Here is an 18,597-nt window from a genome sequence, read left to right on the forward strand (position 1 = left end):
TGTATTTTTGTATTTTGTGACTTTGTATTTTTGTCTTTTTGTCTTTTTTGTATTTTTCTAAATCTTTTGTTTCTAAAATCTAATAAAATATTATTTAAAAAAAATAAAAATAAAGAGCTGGGAATTCTGAGTTGACCATCCACAATGGGCTGCCTGCTATTGGGTCAGGAGGAGGCCATTGCTGGTGGAAGGATCTCAATGGCTGGCGAGCCACATCTACCTGGTTTGGTGGACCGCTTGCGTAGATCTGAACCCCTTTCTCCCTCCTAACTTGAGTTTCTAGTGTTGCTACACCTTTTCCTTTTTTGCAGAACCCGCCGCAAATGCCTCATGCTATTTCCAAATCTTAGTCATTCCTCGCTGGGTGTGGGCATTTCCCAGTAAGTTCTGGAGAAGTTAGGAAGAGGGTTGGGGAGAGAAGAAAACGAGGGGGGAAGGAGGAGGAAGATGAGAAGCATACATAAAAGGATTGTTCTTACTAAAACAATGGTGGTTTTGAGCCTAAATTGCACCAAGCGAGAGATGCAGCCTAAAGCAATGTAGAGAAAGTGTTTGTGTGTTGCAAAACACTACTGTACCCAGAATATGTGTGTTTTTTGGCAAAGGGGAGGCAGTAAATTTTGTAGCTGCGATAAGCCAGTAAGCAATATAAACCACGCATGCATTCTAGAGCAGAATCGTTCCTACATTAATCTTCTTCAGAATCTGGTTCATTTTATTATGGTACAGGTGGATGCTTAATCATAACCGGAGATAAGTATGTGATGTCATTATATGAAGATGTAGAGATTAATCCAGGTGGTTTATCCAATGTGGCGAATTGGTTAGAGTGTTGGACTAGGTGCCCCTCCCCCTTTGGTCGTCCCTAATTGAAGCCGACCCTGAAAAAACTAAACGTGGGGGAGAAATGGGGCACATAAAGAGATTTATTATGCTTCAAGGGGGCTGGATGTAAAATGAAAAGTCAACAAGAGACACAAGAATAAATATCAGACTGGTTTCAATATCAAGTGTCTGGTACAAAAAAAGGTTTTTTTGGGGGGGGGGTTCAGATTTTGAAAGGGAATTACTGAGTGGGAATGAGAAATTGATTCCTAAGGTCTATAAAATGTTTTGTAAGAAGGCGAAAGCTTACAGTGAAATGATGAATAATGAATTAATTAAGATGTTTAAAATGACAATAGATTTTAAAAACAACATTAGAAGCCTTTCTGCTAGGTTTGATTGGGACAGAGATGCCGAAAATAATGATAAAACTGTTTATGTAAGCAACAACAGCGGCAGGGATCTTATATGTGCAGAAGTGGAAGGAAACCCGCAAAAGAAGAATGGGTTAATAAATTAATGGACTAAGCTGAAATGGCAAAACTAACTGCCAGACAAAGAGACTCTAATGATGAGGTGTTTGTAGAAGAGTGGAAAGCTTTTCGGATTACTTAAGTAAATACTTTAATTCTTTTGCAATATGAGATGGGTTTATATCCTGAGCAACAGAAAAACAAGAAATTGCTATTCTTAGTTTTATATTTTATGTGTTGTTAGAAACAAACAGGAAGTAAAGAGTGATATGGGAAGTCAAGGAAAAAGGAAAATGATAAATTGTGATGTACAATAGTACCTTGGTTCTCAAACACCAAAAACCCGGAAGTAAGTGTTCCGGTTTTCGAACGTTTTTTGGAAGCTGAACATCCGATGCAGCTGTCGGCTATTGTTTCCAGGGGCCCTGCACCAATCAGAAGCCACGTCTTGGTTTTAAAACATTTCAGAAGTCAAACTGACTTCTGGGACGGATTAAGTTTGAGAACCAAGGTACCACGGTATTTGGCGTTTTGTTTGTGCTATTTGTTTTGCATTTTTGTTTTTGAGGCTTTTTCGGTTAATTTGTTTTTGTGACTGTGTGGAACCCAGTTCAGCTACTGATTGATTGATTTTGTGACTGCGGAAATGGATAAAAAAACCCATCCAAACAATGACTATCATCAGTGCTGGTAAGAAACAAAATTAATTTTAATTTTTATCATCTACAATACTGTCTTATTTATTTTATAGTACAGTGCATTGATTGTTGCTTACATTTTATGGATCAATGGTCTCGTTAGATAGTAAAAGTCATGTTAAATTGCTGTTTTATGGGTTGTTTTTAAAAGTCTGGAACGGATTAATTCATTTTGCATTACTTTCTATGGGAAAGCACGCCTTGGTTTTGGAATGCTTTGGTTTTGGAATGGACTTCTGGAATGGATTAAGTTTGAGAACCAAGGTACCACTGTACTTAAGATGGATTATGTGAAAAATTAATTAAAATATATAAATGAATTTTGAAAAATAGAGTGTCACACTAGGACTTGGGGGAGCAGGTTCAAATCCCCACTCAGCCATGAAGCTCGCTGAGTGATCACTCGCTCTCAGCCTGATCTACCTCACTGGGTTGTTGTTGATGATAAATTGGGGAGGAGTAGTATATGCCACCTTGAGTTTTGGGGACATTCATGTAAGATATATATTCATGCAATATAGGCAGCGCAGGAGATAGAGGGGTTGCCAGAGGCATGTGATGTGGTTGGTGGAGCTGTGAGCGATGGTACCTGCTCCACTCACCTGGCTGGTGCCGGAATAAGGGAAAGATGACTCCCATAGCTTAGCTGTGACACCTGGGCAACTCCAGTAGTGATGGGCAAATCTGTCAGTTTCAATTTCACTCAGTTTCTCATTCTTTGAGTCAAGTTCGGCTTCCACGTTTCCTGTCAGCGTGCAATTCTTTTCTCAAAGTCGTCATGGAAATTTGCCAGCATTTTAGTGCAAATTTCTCCAGATGCACGCATTTTTGTACTCAGTTTCCCCTAACGTATGTTGCTGTTTGCCAAATATTCTTTTCATATTTCTTTGAATGAGAAAGAAAAACCAACCTTGAGCCGGCCTCCTGTAGAATGACGACAGCAGGAGGACTCGAGAGCCTAAAAACTTGCCAGTTTGTTTACCTGGAGCTTAGTTCTGAGGGGCATTTGTCTTCCCCATGAAACTGTATGTGATATACTGTTACTATTTCTACTACTGAGAAGACAGCATTGTGCAGTGGTTAGAGCAGTGGTTCTCAAACTTTTTCCTTGGGCCATGCTTTCAAAATAAAAATTCGCTCAAGCCACACACTGCTGGACTTGGAAATAGTTTTCCTGGTTCTGTGGTCTTATTCAAAAGATGGTTGTTCTTCACCTGGGTAATGAACAAGGTGGTGCCGATGTGAATTCTTACCACATTGATAAGAAATACATTGGAAAACAAAAAGAAGCCATTCCAAACAGTGATTTATAACATAGAACACAACTACTTTATAATATGATCATGAGACACAAAGCAATACAGAGCGTGTTCTCCTTCATGGAGAGCACGTGTTGCGGTGGGGGCCACCAGGACACTCCAAAGTTGGGGGCGGGCTAACTGATCGTTGGCCACTGATGCGATTGGGGCTTCCCTTGTTGCTGGGAAGAAATTAATGTTGCCATTTATTGATTGACAGCCAGAAATACTAAAACTCCTTGCACGAGGCTAGGGCTTCCTCTTTTCGCCCGTGCAGCGGATTGCCCGTCCCTCCCTCCCTAGAATAGGGTTGTTCGCTTTGACCTTGCTATGCCTGTCATGGGGTCGTCTGCTTTGGAGTGGGGGCCTGGTAGGAATTTTGTCCATCTGGCTGATTGGCTGGGGCCATTTGGTTTTTGCCTACTGCGTAGCAAATCGTCACAACTTGTAAGGTTGCGGTTAGGCATTGGTTTATGGTTTGGTTGGTTGAGGGGCATGGATTGGCTGTGCCTGCCCCTCTAATGCTGCTGCTGCAAGGGATTCCGTTAAAGGAATTGGGGGCTAACTATTGCTTGTCCACTCTGTCAAGGGGGCTCGGGCCATAGCAATGAGCTCCTGGTTGCATTTGGGGTGAAGGCAGGTCCCCTGCTCTGCGTAACCCCCAAGTGTATTCCCCCATTCTGACTTTCGCATCGTGTGGAATGTCAGTCTGTCCCCCATGGTGGGGGCAGATAGTCGCAACCAATGCCTAAGCAACCACTCACAAATTTGTATTTTAATAAAGTTGTGGCCAAAATTATGCCAAAAACCTTAAACAAAAATTCTGTGTGATGTGTGAGTTATTGGGGTGGACCTGGGGACCTCGACACGCAACTACATAAGAGTACAAATCATCCCCAAACATGTTGTTGTTGTTGTTTAGTTGTTTAGTCGCGCCCGACTCTTCGTGACCCCATGGCCAGATTGAGAAGGCGATTGGGCCAGATCCGGCCCCCAGGCCTTAGTTTGCCTACCCATGCTCTAAAGCACCAAAGAGGTATAGTGAATACCAATGATGTGATTGTATATTATTAAATGGGAAACTTATAAAAATAATAAAAACAAGTTTACAGTTCTGTGTCTATCCACAAGGCTGGGCTAGAGATGAGCTCCTCAGCCGGGGCCTCCCAGCATTTCTTATGTTTTACTGGGCTTGGAAGCAACTAGTAGGACTTGCCTCACATGTGTTGAAGGTTTCATTTGCCTGCCAGCACCTTGCAGCAAGACTTTCACTCCGGTCTGGCTCTTGTTGTGCAATGCGCATCGTTATGCACGCCTGACTCATTGGCACAGAGTGGCAATGGAGCAATCTACCACTGAAGCAGCATCTGAAGGTACAGTCATTGCCTCAATTACTTTACTAAGCATGACCAGACCTGGGTAGGGGAGAATATTAGCAAGGAGGGCATTCCCCTGGCCTCCACCCTCTTGAGAACGGTTTCGAAGCATTTCACAAACGGGCGTAGAGCATAAATGAAAGGAAGGGTGCACAGTTTGAATAGGGATGGGGAAAGAATTTGACAGAAGCAAAGTATGATATGGAGTTGCTGAACGGACTGGGCTAGTGATAGATACAATACGATAATCTTTATTGTCATTGTCCCATACAGAACAATGAAATTGGGGGGGGGGGATATCTACATGAGACATTCAAAAACCAACAAGCCTGCTATCCCAGCTATCCCAACCTAGTTAGCCCCCTAAAAACTCTGATACCCCATTTTTAAAATACAATACACTCCCATAGAGACTCCTTACACTGCATTTAAAACCAAAATCACATTTGGATAGAAACTGTTTCTCAGGTGGCTAGTCCTAGTCTTTATAACCCTGTACCTTCTTCCAGAAGGCAAAAGCTGAAAGAGATCATTTACGGGGTGTGCACTATCCTGCGCTATCTCTGCAGCTTTCTTATGGCACATGGAAGCATAGATTTGATCCAAGGTGGGAAGAGTGCACCCAATTATTCTCTCTGCAGTCTTTACAACCCTGGACAGCATGGTTTTTTCCCTGACCATGCAGCTCCCAAACCACACATTCAGCAACCTGCACATTGCCTGATCCCTTAGTTACTTTGCAAATGACTGCCTCTCTCCCAGGGAGACTTGGTGCTATATTTTTTTTTAAAAAAAATGCTTTCTGTGGACAGTAGTTGCGTGCTGAGGTCCCCAAGACACCCCAACCCCAATAACTCACACATCACACATTATTTTTGTTTAAGGTTTTTGGCATAATTTTTGGCCACAACTTTATTATCATACAAATTGTGAGTGGTTGCTTAGGCATTGGTTAGACTAGCTGTCCCCCCCGCCTTGGGGGACAGCACTGACTCCATAGCCAGTGCGGAGGAACAAGATCAGGGTCAACTGGAGCTGCGACACAGACCCTCAGCTAATCCCCGCATGCTCCTTGGAACTTACGCGGCCCGCACCCTGCACCAAGGGTTTGGACGAAGGGGATGGTAAGCTCCAGAATTCCTTTAACGGAATACCCGTGCAGCAGCAGCATTGGAGGGGCAGGCACAGCCAATCCATACCCCTCCACCAACCAATTTTAACCAATGCCTAACCGCCAACCTTACAAGTTGTGACGATTTGCTACGCAGTAGGCAAAACCCAATTGGCACACACTAATCAGCCAAAAGGAAAAATTCCTACCAGGCCCTCGCACCAATGCGAACGACCCCATGACAGGCATAGCAAGGTCAAGCGAAGCCCAAACAAGGGAGGGGGGCAGGAGATCCGGTGTCCACAGCGAAAGAGAAAGGGAAAGCTGTGGACCTTGCTTAAATAGCCACTGATCCCACCCCTAAATTTGCAACATCAAATTTACCCCAGTAACAAGATCCACCAATCTAAACAACCCTTGATCCTAACTTGCCTAGTAATCATGGGGGTGCCTTGTATGGCCCCATCCGCAACCCGTGCTCTCCTTCTAGTGAGAACACGCTTTAGCAGCTGGCAGGTTCTTCTTCGTGAACCTTTTTCCGAGGGAGATACAAAGGATGGCAATGCAGGAACATGCCTTTTTGGTGGTGGCTCCATGTCTGAGGAACACTCTCCCCAGGGAAGCATGCCTAGTACCTTAGCTGTCCATTTTTAGGCTCCAGGCAAAAAGTTTCTAATTTACTGAGGCTTATGATTTCTAATTGGAAGGGTAGAAAGATGCGCCAGTGGCCTTTGTTGTGCCAGGGAAGGTAGAACTTGTTCCTTTCGAACATAATGTCCGATCAGCATTTTCGTTTTTGTGCATTGCCCCCTTTTATCTGATTTTAATGCCTCTGTTGTTTTATTTTACTGCATCAGTTGCTTTGAGTGCAAAAATGCAAAACAACAACAACAACATTTACCGAGGGACAACTCAAAGAGACTTACAACTAACAGAACTAACGAACAGAAAAACAAAATGCACACAGATACATTTAAAGCAAGAGGAAAAGGAAAAACATTTAAAGGCCTGGTTATAGAGGAAAGCTTTTGCCCGGCACCTAAAGATATATATATATATAAATATGGTGCCTGGTGAGGCTACCTGGGGACAGCCTTCCACAAATGGGCCACCACCACAGAAAACTGGATATTATTATCATTATTATTATTATTATTATTATTATTATTGAGTTTATTTACATTTTAAAAACTAGCATGAGAAGATAGAGAGGCAGAGTGGACTAATCATAAATGACTAAAAAAAATCACCCCCAAAATGCTCTGTGCATTTTTAAAAGATATATGCAGACTCCTTCATTTTTATTTTTATTTTTTTTAAGCCACATAGAACAAGGACATTATTCTAGGCCCATATCAAACATGGATTAGATAGAATTTGCTCTTAGGCCCATCCCTGATTTCAAAGGGCTGAAAAGGTTTGGAAAATGCTTTCCTGTTTCCCCTCAGCCGTTCTGCTGTTACGGCTTCTTTTTTTTCCATTTGTAGTTATTTTATTTAACAAGATTTATATACAGCTTAATCAAAAAGAACTCTCTAAGTGGTTGACCTAAAATGTTCATTTAAAGGAGCAATAAAACGTTGTTTTAAAAGAAACTTATAAGGATTTTAAAAAGATTGTAAAAGTATGGGTAGGCTTGCCTGAATAAAAACATCTCTAGCATGTGCTGAAAACTGGTATCAATAAGGCAGGGAGTTCTGGAGAATAAGTGCTGCCATACTAAAAGATCAATTTCTCATATGCGTGGAATAAACAGTATCTCACACTGCTCTGACTTGTCCTGCATTTTTGTTTTAGCTCTTCTTCTCCTCCTCCTCCTCAGACAATGAGGACATATAACCTCATTGTCAGACCCGAATTTGCTGCGTTGTGAACTGGGTAATGTATGCCAATTGCCATTGTTATCTTTTTGTTTGGATTTCTGTACGCCAAGGGGTTGGGTGTGAAGCACTTTCCTCTCTCTCTCTCTCTCTTGCTCTCTCCTTTTTCGCTTGCTTGTTTGATTCCTTAATTTATGCACCTTTTCCAACACAGGTGCCACCACCGGCATCAGAACAACTTGGCAACTCTCCCAGGGCACCATCAATCCATCAAGAGGTTGTAATGAAATTGGACTCTAAAATGGTTTCTCACCACCTGCCTCGCATCCAGTGCCCAACTCCTTGCTGTTACCGCTGCCGTCATTCCTGAGGCAGTTGGTCAGGTTTGCAAAGCACTGTGGCCTTCCCACTCTTGCAACGTACTGTTTGAATTAAATCCCTCGAGGCAGCGGTTCTGACTCTTCACCCACTTGCAACCATTGGCTGGAAACAGTAGCTGAGCAAGGTGAGTGCGGTGGATGCGGCCCAGTCTGGGTGCCTTCCCTGAGGGAGGTGAAATCACTGCAGGCAGCGTCCCCCTGGGATGCTCCCCGGCGCTGGTGCACCCCCCCTGGGACACGCACCTGCGGCAGCAGCACCCCTGGGAAGCGCACTGTTGCCAGCGTGCCCTGCGGGCAGCTAGCCCTGCCCCCACGGCCCACTCTGGGCACCAGAACAGCTAGCTCCACCTCTGCTTTGAAAGAATCAATGCTCAACCAGGATTATCTGAAGAACATAAGGTTTAAGAAGCTTTGGCTGCTGGATCAGGCCAATGGACCATCAAGTCCTCTTCTCAAAGTGGCCAACCAGCTGCCTGTGGGAAATCCACATGCAGGATTTGAGCATAACAGCATTCTTCCCCCAATTGGGCTTCTAGCAGCTGATATTCAGAGGCATCCTGAAGGTAGAGCATAGCCAAGAATTTGTCCAATAGGCGTTGATGATCATCACTACATCTTATGGGAGAAAATTCTATAGTTAACGGCATGAAGAAGAAGAAGAGTTTGGATTTGATATCCCACTTTATCACTACCCGAAGGAGTCTCAAAGTGGCTCACAATCTCCTTTTCCCTTCCTCCCCCAAAACAAACACTCTGTGAGGTGAGGGAGGCTGAGAGACTTCAGAGAAGTGTGACTGGCCCAAGGTCACCCAGCAGCTGCATGTGGAGGAGCGGGGAAGCGAACCCGGTTCCCCAGATTACAAGTCTATCGCTCTTAGCCACTACACCACACTGGCTGTCCTTTCTTTTGTCTGTCCTGAACAGTCACCAGAGCTATACATTTAAAGCAATAAATGTCCTGGTTTCTCCAAAGAATCTTGGCAACTGTTGTTTGCTAAGGGTGCTGAGAGTTGTTAAGAAGACCTTTTCCCCAGAGTTCCCTGGGAACAGGCATTAAACTCGGATGATCCTGAGTTTTTCAAATTATGAGAGAGGAGGAAAAGCTTCACTAGCCTGACCCACTGCTGTACAGCTTAGACTACAGCAGGTTTTCACACACAGAGAGACAAGTTAACTTGGGATAATACCTCATGTGTCTGATGAGCAAGATCACAGTCAGTGAAATATCATACCATACTAAATTTGTTAGTCTTTAAGGTGCCCCCAGACTCTTTTGCTGCAAGAAGCTAAGATGGCTACCCTTCTTGAAGATAGTCTGAAGTACCACAAATCTCTCACCTCACAGGGAAATGACTGACCCATTTCTAGCTTCCCAGGAACTTCCTCCCCATAGGGGAACTGCAGTGTGCAAAATAATGTGTGACAACAATTTCCATTCAAACTCAAAAACTTCAGAAATGCTGTCAGACACGTCCAAGATTTCGTTTTACTTGTGTACACTTGCAGCTTTTCAACACAGACTTCTTTTAGGAGACGTGTCTCCTATACACCCAAAGAGAACCTTCTGGAACCTTCTTCCCAACCGCCATTTGGGCCACAATGCCAAACTTTATCTCTGAGTATTTCAGCATCAATTTTACAGTGCCGAATGAGACAATAAAATAAAATAAATACTTCAATTCCTGTACTGAGCTCTAGTTTATGTTTCCCCAGAGATGGATTGGGGATAGGAGTGTTAACCTGGAGTTATCTGCACGGACTAGGTAGTATGAATTTAGCATTGCTCTACCTGCATTTTATCGCTAAATTAAACACACGTTGAACAAAATAATGTCACTGAAACCAGCGGGGAAAATGGGGGCTTCTTCAATTCCAGCGGCCTGTCACATTCTCTTGGGTTTGCATTTTCCACCCCCAATGTTTGTATTCCTTATCCCGCCTGGAGATGCAGTTTTACAGACCAGCATATTGATTTTAAAACTTTAGAATACCTTCGACACCAGACGTAGAGCACCTCATTTGTCATGTGGATGTCGAAAGGGAGATTGCGGGCCTCATTTTATTCCTGATTAATTTGGCCTTGCGCTGCATTTCCTCCTGAACTCGTAATAGGAAGTTCGGTATCTCTATATTCATTGCATTGTTTGTTGTTTGCAAAAAGAGAGAGAGAGAGAGAAAAGAGAGAGAGAAAGAGTGAGGAGAAAAGACACAGAATCACACGGCATTATTTAAATAGTTGCAAGCCTGGGCTTTCTTTTACTTTCCCCCCACTCCAACCCCCCAATAATCGGTTATCTTGTATAAACAGTTTGAAATAAATAAATGCACACAGGAGGGGGGAAATAAAACAAGATAAGAATTCATCAGGTTCTGTTCAAAAGAATGACGCTAGCACGATGCTCTTCATAAACAAGACGACAAACTCATCCTTGAGTTTTCTTTCTCTAATTTGCCTGGTAGTCTGAATCAATGGTGTTGCTGCTGCCCTATTTGCTCAAAGAAAGGATGGCAAACTGTCAAACCCAGATATATCCATCTTTTGTTTAAAATATTAGGATACTTTTAGGGATTGTGGGGAAGGGTGTGGGTGAGTCTGGGGTGGTTGTGTGGGGAGCGTGAGATACATAAAAACAAAGCAAAATCCATGGCACGGTTAAAAGAGTTATTAAAAATGGGCATTCTGTCAAATGGAAAATTGTTCCCCTGAAGAATTTGACATATCATCCTCCCAAACTTTCCACCTTAAAAGCACTGCTCTAAAGGGGAAATGTAAGGGGAACTGTCCGCTAAGTAAAAGCTAATCTAACCCAGTCAGTCTTTCACATGATAGATTTGAATCTTTGAACAAGGCTACTCTTAAGTCCTCATAAACTGGACAAAGAAGGGTAAATCTTCAGACTCCTCATCCCCGCTGTGTAACCAGCCGTACAAATGTTAAATGGAGGGGGGAAAGGCTTTTACAAATCTGCAATTCCAGTCTATGCACTCCGCTATAGTTGAAGGAGTTTTCTGCAAACCTGGACAGCATCTTAAAAAGCAGAGACATCACCTTGCCACCAAAGGTCCGTATAGTTAAAGCTATGGTTTTCCCAGTGGTGATGTATGGAAGTGAGAGCTGGACCATAAAGAAGGCTGATCGCCGAAGAATGGATGCTTTTGAATTATGGTGCTGGAGGAGACTCTTGAGAGTGCCATGGACTGCAAGAAGATCACACCTCTCCATTCTGAAGGAAATCAGCCCTCAGTGCTCACTGGAAGGACAGATCGTGAAGCTGAGGCTCCAGTACTTTGGTCACGTCATGAGAAGAGAAGATTCCCTGGAACAGACCCTGATGTTGGGAAAGAATGAGGGCACAAGGAGAAGGGGACGACAGAGGATGAGATGGTTGGACAGTGTTCTTGAAGCTACAAACATGTGTTTGACCAAACTGCAGGAGGCAGTGGAAGACAGGAGTGCCTGGCGTGCTCTGGTCAATGGGGTCACAAAGAGTCGGACACAACTAAATGACTAAACAACAACAATAGTTAAAGGATGTTATCACCAGATTCTGTATGAAGAGAGATCCTGCCTACACGTCATAGATCACCGCCATCACTGTTTATTTCTATGCCGCCTTTCCATAGTTAAACAATGCTCAAGGCAGCTTATGAAAAGGTTTGCATATTTACAAAAATATAACAGAAGTAGTCATAAGCATTGGTGGATTATCTGAAAAACACATGTGGTATAAATACAACGTTAGTGGGATTTCAAGAGGCACTGTAAAAAATCAAATATGTATTGTTTATTAAAAATAATGGAAATAAGGAAGAATAATGGCAATATAAAAAAGGGAATGCGTATTAAAGATACAAAAATGGATGACTCTCAGAGACGCTGAAGGAAGTTCAAAACTGACACAATTTATTGTATTCGGGTTAAAATGTATAATTGGATGAAAATTAATAAAAATTATATATATATATATATATATATATATATATATATATATATATATATATGCTTTCGTAGATTTTCACGGGTACAGGAATGCAGGTTTTGGTGTCCTCGGGTGTCTTCCCGTGTAAAAGTTGGGGTGTCTAGGCGACGTTTCGACGAGGTCTCACTCGTCATCTTCAGGCTGGTGCTTTCGGCTTCTTGTTACTGGAACAGAGCAGGATCTCAGTGTTTGAGTTCCTATACTCAAACACTGAGATCCTGCTCTGTTCCAGTAACAAGAAGCCGAAAGCACCAGCCTGAAGATGACGAGTGAGACCTCGTCGAAACGTCGCCTAGACACCCCAACTTTTACACGGGAAGACACCCGAGGACACCAAAACCTGCATATATATATATATATATATATAAAGAAGTAGTCATAAGCAATGAATAAAAACGCATCAAAATGTGGCCAACAAAATTAAACAATCCCCGTGTAAATCATAATAAGATCTAAAAATAAAGACAGAAAAGTTAGTGTCAATAACACCAAAACTGACGTCTCCAGTATTAAATATTGACCTCAGTAGCAATAAAACCCTGGACAATACCCTACAGAAAGAATGTTGTTGGTCAAGGGAGCCATGGACTCAAAAAAGGTTAAAAACCTCTCCAGTAAACCAAAGGTGGGTGTTGAAATCAGTGAGTGTGAGGGACTGGACTGAGGAGGGATGGTGGAGACACACACACACACACACACACACACACACACACACACACACCTCTTCTCCTGCACTTCCCAGAGAAGAAGGAGAAACTATAGATTTACAACAGTGGTTTGCAGAAGGTCATAACTCAGAGGCTGCAGAGGGGAGGAGGAAGAGGAAGAGGAAGAGGAAGAGGAAGAAGAAGAAGAAGAAGAAGAAGAAGAAGAAGAAGAAGAAGAAGAAGAAGAAGAGGCAGCAGAGAGACAGATGACAGACTCAGTGTATTTAGAAAGCATTCCAGACCCACCCCCTTCTCCCAGAACCAGGCAGGTAGGAGAACAGAAAGCTCAGAGGCCGAAAGCACAGATCTGCCAATGTAGGGATGGTGCACAATAGGAGAGACGGAGGGGTTGGGGCAACACCATTACTGCAAGAGAGGCACTTTCCAAAACCTCTCTCAGTGAATATTGAACAAAAGACTTCGTAAGAACTCTTCTTGTTTATCTAATTCTTGGGAGCCCACCAAGGGAGGGATCGGATTCCCTGAAACCTGATGGTGCGACTTCAACATACTTTCATTTGGCTACTTCGGACCCATTCTTAAAGCTGTATGAGGACTGACGCCCCTGTTGTAGTCATCAGTTTGCACAGAAGGCCCTTACACTGGACATATGGTGAGGAATCACCTTTTTTTTACAGTAAGCTCCACAACTTGAGTGCGAAACCAATCCTCAGTCCAAAAGATGGTTTGCCAAAGCCACTTCCGCCCTGCAGAGGAAGTGGAGTTGTGGGCTTCACGCCCCCACCACGCGTGCGGGGGCTGGAGCCCAGTCCCTGCACAATTGGGGGAATCCCCAGCCGCATCACCCCCTGGCCAGCCAATCGCCTGGCTTTGGGGGCGTGGCCTGCCCTATTTAACACTTTTCCCTCCTACCAGCTGTTCATGTTTCCCACTCTCCTACCCTTTAAGGTTTTCGTTCCTTGACCTTGATATGGACCTTGGTTGGTTGCCATTGAGGGGCCTGGTAGGAATTTTTCCCACTTGGCAAATTGGCACCAGCCATTGGTTTTCGCCTACCTCGTAGCAAATCGCCACGACTTCCTTGGTATTGGTGGTTAGGCATTGGTATTGGTATTGCTCTGCAGATGGAAGAGGGGAGGTAGCGCCATCACCTGCCCCACATATTGAAGGGTAATCCAATAATGGATTCCGGGGGGCGTGACCCTGTCTGAAGCCTATAGAGGTGAGGGCCTAAGGCACACCACCTAGAGGTGACCCCGAGATAGTTCCTAGCTGATGTGCATCAGCAGGAGTCCCCCTACTGGTGGTTAACCCTTCTTGGGCTTCAAGCAGAAGTCAGATATAGTCGGTTAGGACCAATGCCTAACCCAATACCACTCATCACCTGTAACCAATAAAGTTGTGGCCTTATTTAGCCCATTAACCTTAATAATTGTGTCATGTGTCTTTATTTCCACCGGGGGGGGCAGGAACTTGCCACGCAAATGCCGATCGAGCTACAGCCCTTCCTACCTTGACAGCATCTGGTTGCTCATTCAGAATCACAGGTGGATTTCTGCCAGAGGATCCAGTGCCCTGTCCCTCCCCTCCGCCCCCTCAAGCACACAGACATCCAATGCCCAACTTGTGGCGGGGTGTAAGAAAGCAGTATAAGACACATTGCAGAACAGTGTTGGTAAGTATGGAATGGGAAGCCCACAAGATAATTGCATTTTAAAAGAAGATACTCCCACATTCCACAGGATGGCAGACAATCTTCTTCTCTTTATTGCCGCCCAAGCAGAATGTGTGTACTGCTTTCGATTGTTGCGTTCAATGCAACCAGATAAGCGAACTCCTGTATTCTTCATGGAGTGATTTCAGAATAATGTGCTCTAGGGACATGGCCATTTACAAATGTGATGACAATCCATTTCCTATTGCAAAAGAAAAAGAAATCAAGTGACAAGGCAAAGTTTCTCTGAATGATAAAATGATGGTTTGAAAAAAAAAAAACTTTCAAAAAGAAAGGCTTGTTAATTCAACAATGGTTCCCGATGCTTACATTCTTGTTATTAGTCTTATCCATCTAACCAGCGAAAGAAATGTAAACAATGTGTTGGAGTTTTCTCCTGCTCTTCCATTTTTCTTTTTCGAATATCTAAAGGCTTACATAGATTTGGTTGGCCCAAAGTGATCCTGGGATCCTTGGATGTTACATTTGAAAAGCAAGAGTACAAACCGGTCACCCAGAAGTCCTCTTGAATGAACCCATCGATATGGAGTAAGATCCCCCAGCCTGGAAACCTACCAATGTTGTTGGGCTCTAACTGCATTCTTCCTGGCCATTGGTCATGGTGCAAAAGCTCCAGAGAGCACCAGGTTTGGCTGATCTGGAGGTAAATCGCGCTTTGCGCATGCACAGAAGCACTGAATCACAACCCGCACATGCGCAGACTTGCCACGGCGGGTTGCGAACGTGCATCCTGCACATATCACGTTCGCAACCGGAGCATCCACTGTACATCTTTATTACGGCCATAGGTCAGCATAAGTACATATCTAAAGGTAAAGGTACCCCCTGACCATTAGGTCCAGTCACGGATGACTCTGGGGTTGCGGCGCTCATCTCGCTTTACTGGCCGAGGGAGCTGGCGTTTGTTCGCAGACAGCTTCCGGGTCATGTGGCCAGCATGACTAAGCCGCTTCTGGTGAAACCAAAGCAGCACACGGAAACACCATTTACCTTCCCGCTGGAGTGTTACCTATTTATCTATTTGCACTTTGAGGTGCTTTCGAACTGCTAGGTTGGCAGGAGCTGGGACCGAGCAACGGGAGCTCACCCCATCGTGGGGATTTGAACCGCTGACCTTCTGATCGGCAAGCCCTAGGCTCTGTGGTTTAGACCACAGCGCCACCCGCGTCCCAAGTACATATCTAGAGCATGCTAAATAGGCAATAGAGCAACTGTAGAAGTAGGAGATAATCTCCAATTCAAGTGTTGCCCACGAATTGAATGCAATTGCTGGCCTTGGCCAAATGGTTGTCTATCTGACTTGGCCCCAGTCCCCTGGGGCATCCAGACAGTCCTACTGACCTACTCCACAAATGTTTGGCTTCACATGGAAGGGCAGTTTCAAACAAAGATGTGCTCTCCCAAGCCCACATTCCCAGCATTTTTGCATCCCTGTCTCAGCAACATCTAAGCTGACTTGGTCACGTCTGCAGAATGGAAGATGGCAGGATCCCCAAGGACGTGCTCTATGGGGAACTGGCTTCTTGCACCTGGCCCATTGGCAGGCCAATTCTGTGTTACAAAGGTGCCTGCGAACGAGACATGAAGGCTGGCAGAATCAGCCTTGCCATGTGGGAAACCCTTGTAGAATACCACAGGTGAGACAGACAGGTGACCAGAGGAGGAAACCCTTGTAGAATACCACAGGTGAGACAGACAGGTGACCAGAGGAGGAGACCCTTGTAAAAGACCACAGGTGAGACAGACAGGTGACCAGAGGAGGAAACCCTTGTAGAAGACCACAGGTAAGACAGACAGGTGACCAGAGGAGGAGTGGCCGCTGGAAGGAGCACAGAGAGAAGAAACGCCCTGGTGCATCTGCTGCAACACAACCGGACACCTTCATCTGCCCCAGCTGTGACAAAACATGTCTCTCCTGTGTTGGTCTCTACAGCCTCAGCAGGCGCTGTAACTCCCCAGCGCTTTGACTTCACCCCCAAAGGCTCACTCCTCCATTGGATGCCAACAACTTCACAGAGCTGCTGTAAGGCTTACATAAGAGAAATGCTTCACACACATAGGGAGCAGTGTTCTAGCACACTGGGCGATTTGTCAATCTACACACGTGGTGTTCCAGTATGTGATTATCTGTACACATTACTTTGCTGGAGAAACACATTGCATAACTTGCTGCTTTCACAGTGCAGCGATCCCTCTTGCTGTTCTGGCTTCTGAGATTCAGAATCTTTTCCCCCTTGTTTTCCTCCTCCAAAAACTAGGTGCGTCTTGTGGTCTGGTGTGTTTTATAGAGCGAAAAATACGGTATGTCAACCCTGTGTGTGGCAGTTGTGAAAAAGGATTAATTCATGCTAGGGATCATTAGGAAAGGAATTGAAAATACCATTGCCAATATCTTAGGCCATTACACAAATCTGTGGCGCAACCACATTTGGAATACTGTGTACCATTCTGATTGTTTCTCTATCCCCACCCCCAAAAATTGGTCCTCTTTGATCTATGAAGGTATTTTCATCTAAAAGGATTTTGCTACCGTTTGTGAAATCTCTTGATGATCATATTGGGAGGAGGAGAATTGCCTTGTGCTGCCCATCCACTTGTTTCAAGCCCCATGCCTTCAATAAAACCCCACTTCTTCCTATATAGCTTGGCTCCCTGCCCCACAAATCACACTGTTACGCGGATCATTCAAAAAATATAGATGGCGGAAAATCTCCGAGCATCCTCCGATACGATTTGCAAACTGACAGATCACTCTCCCTTTCACCTCTAAATCTGCCCAGTTTTTTTTTAGTTTTTTTATATAAATACCCTCTTGTTATAAATCTCAGAGTTTTAGCAGGATTCGCTTTGTCCATTTATCAAAAACACGGAGCTAAATGGTTTCAATGGGGGAAAGAGCAGACTGCCTCTTTTTATTTTCTTCCTCCCCCTCCCCACCCCCTGTAGAAATGTGATCTCCGAACTCCACAAATCAAAATTCTTATCTCATGTTGATGCCAGCACATAAAGCACAAGCCCTGCGGTAGATGAATGTCTACCAGCAGAAAGCATTATTAGTCTTTTTAGCTTGCTGGCTTCTGCTGACCTACTTTTAACTTGCTCGCAATAATGTACCGTACCTGAGTAATATTGACAGCCCATCTGCTGTGATGAATTAATAATATCACTACTTTTCCTCCTTCCCCCTCCCACCTTTGCATCACAAAGTGCTGAGATAGTTAATTCGAATAGACCTTGAAACATGGATAGAATGTTCAGATTATTCCTTTAAAAAAAAAATGCACCAGAACCGATCTATTAAATCCACTTTCCTGCTACCCATGACACTGGCTAGGCTTGTGGTTGGGTATCCTACAAAGACTCTTCCTTCCTTTGATCATCATAGCATTCGGAACCCTTCCGCTCAGTCCACTAGAGTGTAATATGGGAAAGGCTGGGTCACAACGGACCAATGACTGTTCCTGGGTCAGAACCCATTGTTTACCGGTAGTAGAAAAACAGAACTAGGGAAAAACAGAACAGTACTAGGGCAAACAGAATGTCTGGAGAGGGAAAAATTGAGGGGCTTAGAGGGGCTCAGACACACTAGTGTTGGGTCTGTGGTTTCTTCCATTTGTCCCGAGACTTCTGAGTGATAACCAGCCTCATATAACCAACATGCTTCAGTCTAATTCATGCATGAAGGGGTTAATGCCATAGAGTAAGCTGTCCTGCCAGGCTTAGTTAGGTCACTCTCCCTCACCTTGGGAGGGATTAGGTAATCAAGCCTTTATTCCCTAGCGTATCTGAGAAGCTCAATGCATGAAGAGCTTTTGAGCTAGTCGCTTGCAGCTCAGACCGCATGGCTCTTACAAGCCTTTCTTCTGTTCCTATACCCCTGATTTAGGGACTTTCACCACTGAAACTAAGCAAAGTTTTACTGCCCATGTTTTCTGAATGTTGTATGGAAAACATTGCACAAACAATAAAACGTAGCTTCGTTAAAATGCTGAAGATCCCTAAATTATTGGTATGGTAACACAAGAAAGCTTGTAAGAGTCATGTGGTCAGAGATGCAGCACTCACTGAGCTTCTCGGCTAGCCGCTGATATGAGTCTGATAACCCCAAAACGTCTAGGCATGGGCAGTGGCGTAGCGTGGGTTGTCAGCACCCGGGGCAAGGCAAGTAATTTGCACCCCCTAACCCGTGGATTTGCGCCCCCTAACCCTAACCCCCAGATGTTGCGCCCGGTG

General features: G+C 44.3%; 1 long non-coding RNA gene across 3 annotated transcripts in view; it reads right to left on the bottom strand.

Moving 5' to 3' along the window:
• Positions 1-8,329: 8,329 nt before the first annotated feature.
• The window catches only part of LOC309378889, a 111,694-nt gene continuing 101,426 nt past the window's right edge, over positions 8,330-18,597 (bottom strand). For all 3 annotated transcript variants that reach the window (XR_014172255.1, XR_014172256.1, XR_014172257.1), the window contains exons 2-4: positions 14,142-14,545; positions 9,973-10,107; positions 8,330-8,454 (exon numbers count right to left, since the gene is read on the bottom strand). This is a non-coding gene — a long non-coding RNA (uncharacterized lncRNA). The remainder of the gene's footprint in view (positions 8,455-9,972; positions 10,108-14,141; positions 14,546-18,597) is intronic.

This window comes from Podarcis melisellensis (assembly GCF_964234715.1).
Source record: "Podarcis melisellensis genome assembly, chromosome: 10".
Lineage (NCBI taxonomy): Eukaryota > Metazoa > Chordata > Lepidosauria > Squamata > Lacertidae > Podarcis > Podarcis melisellensis.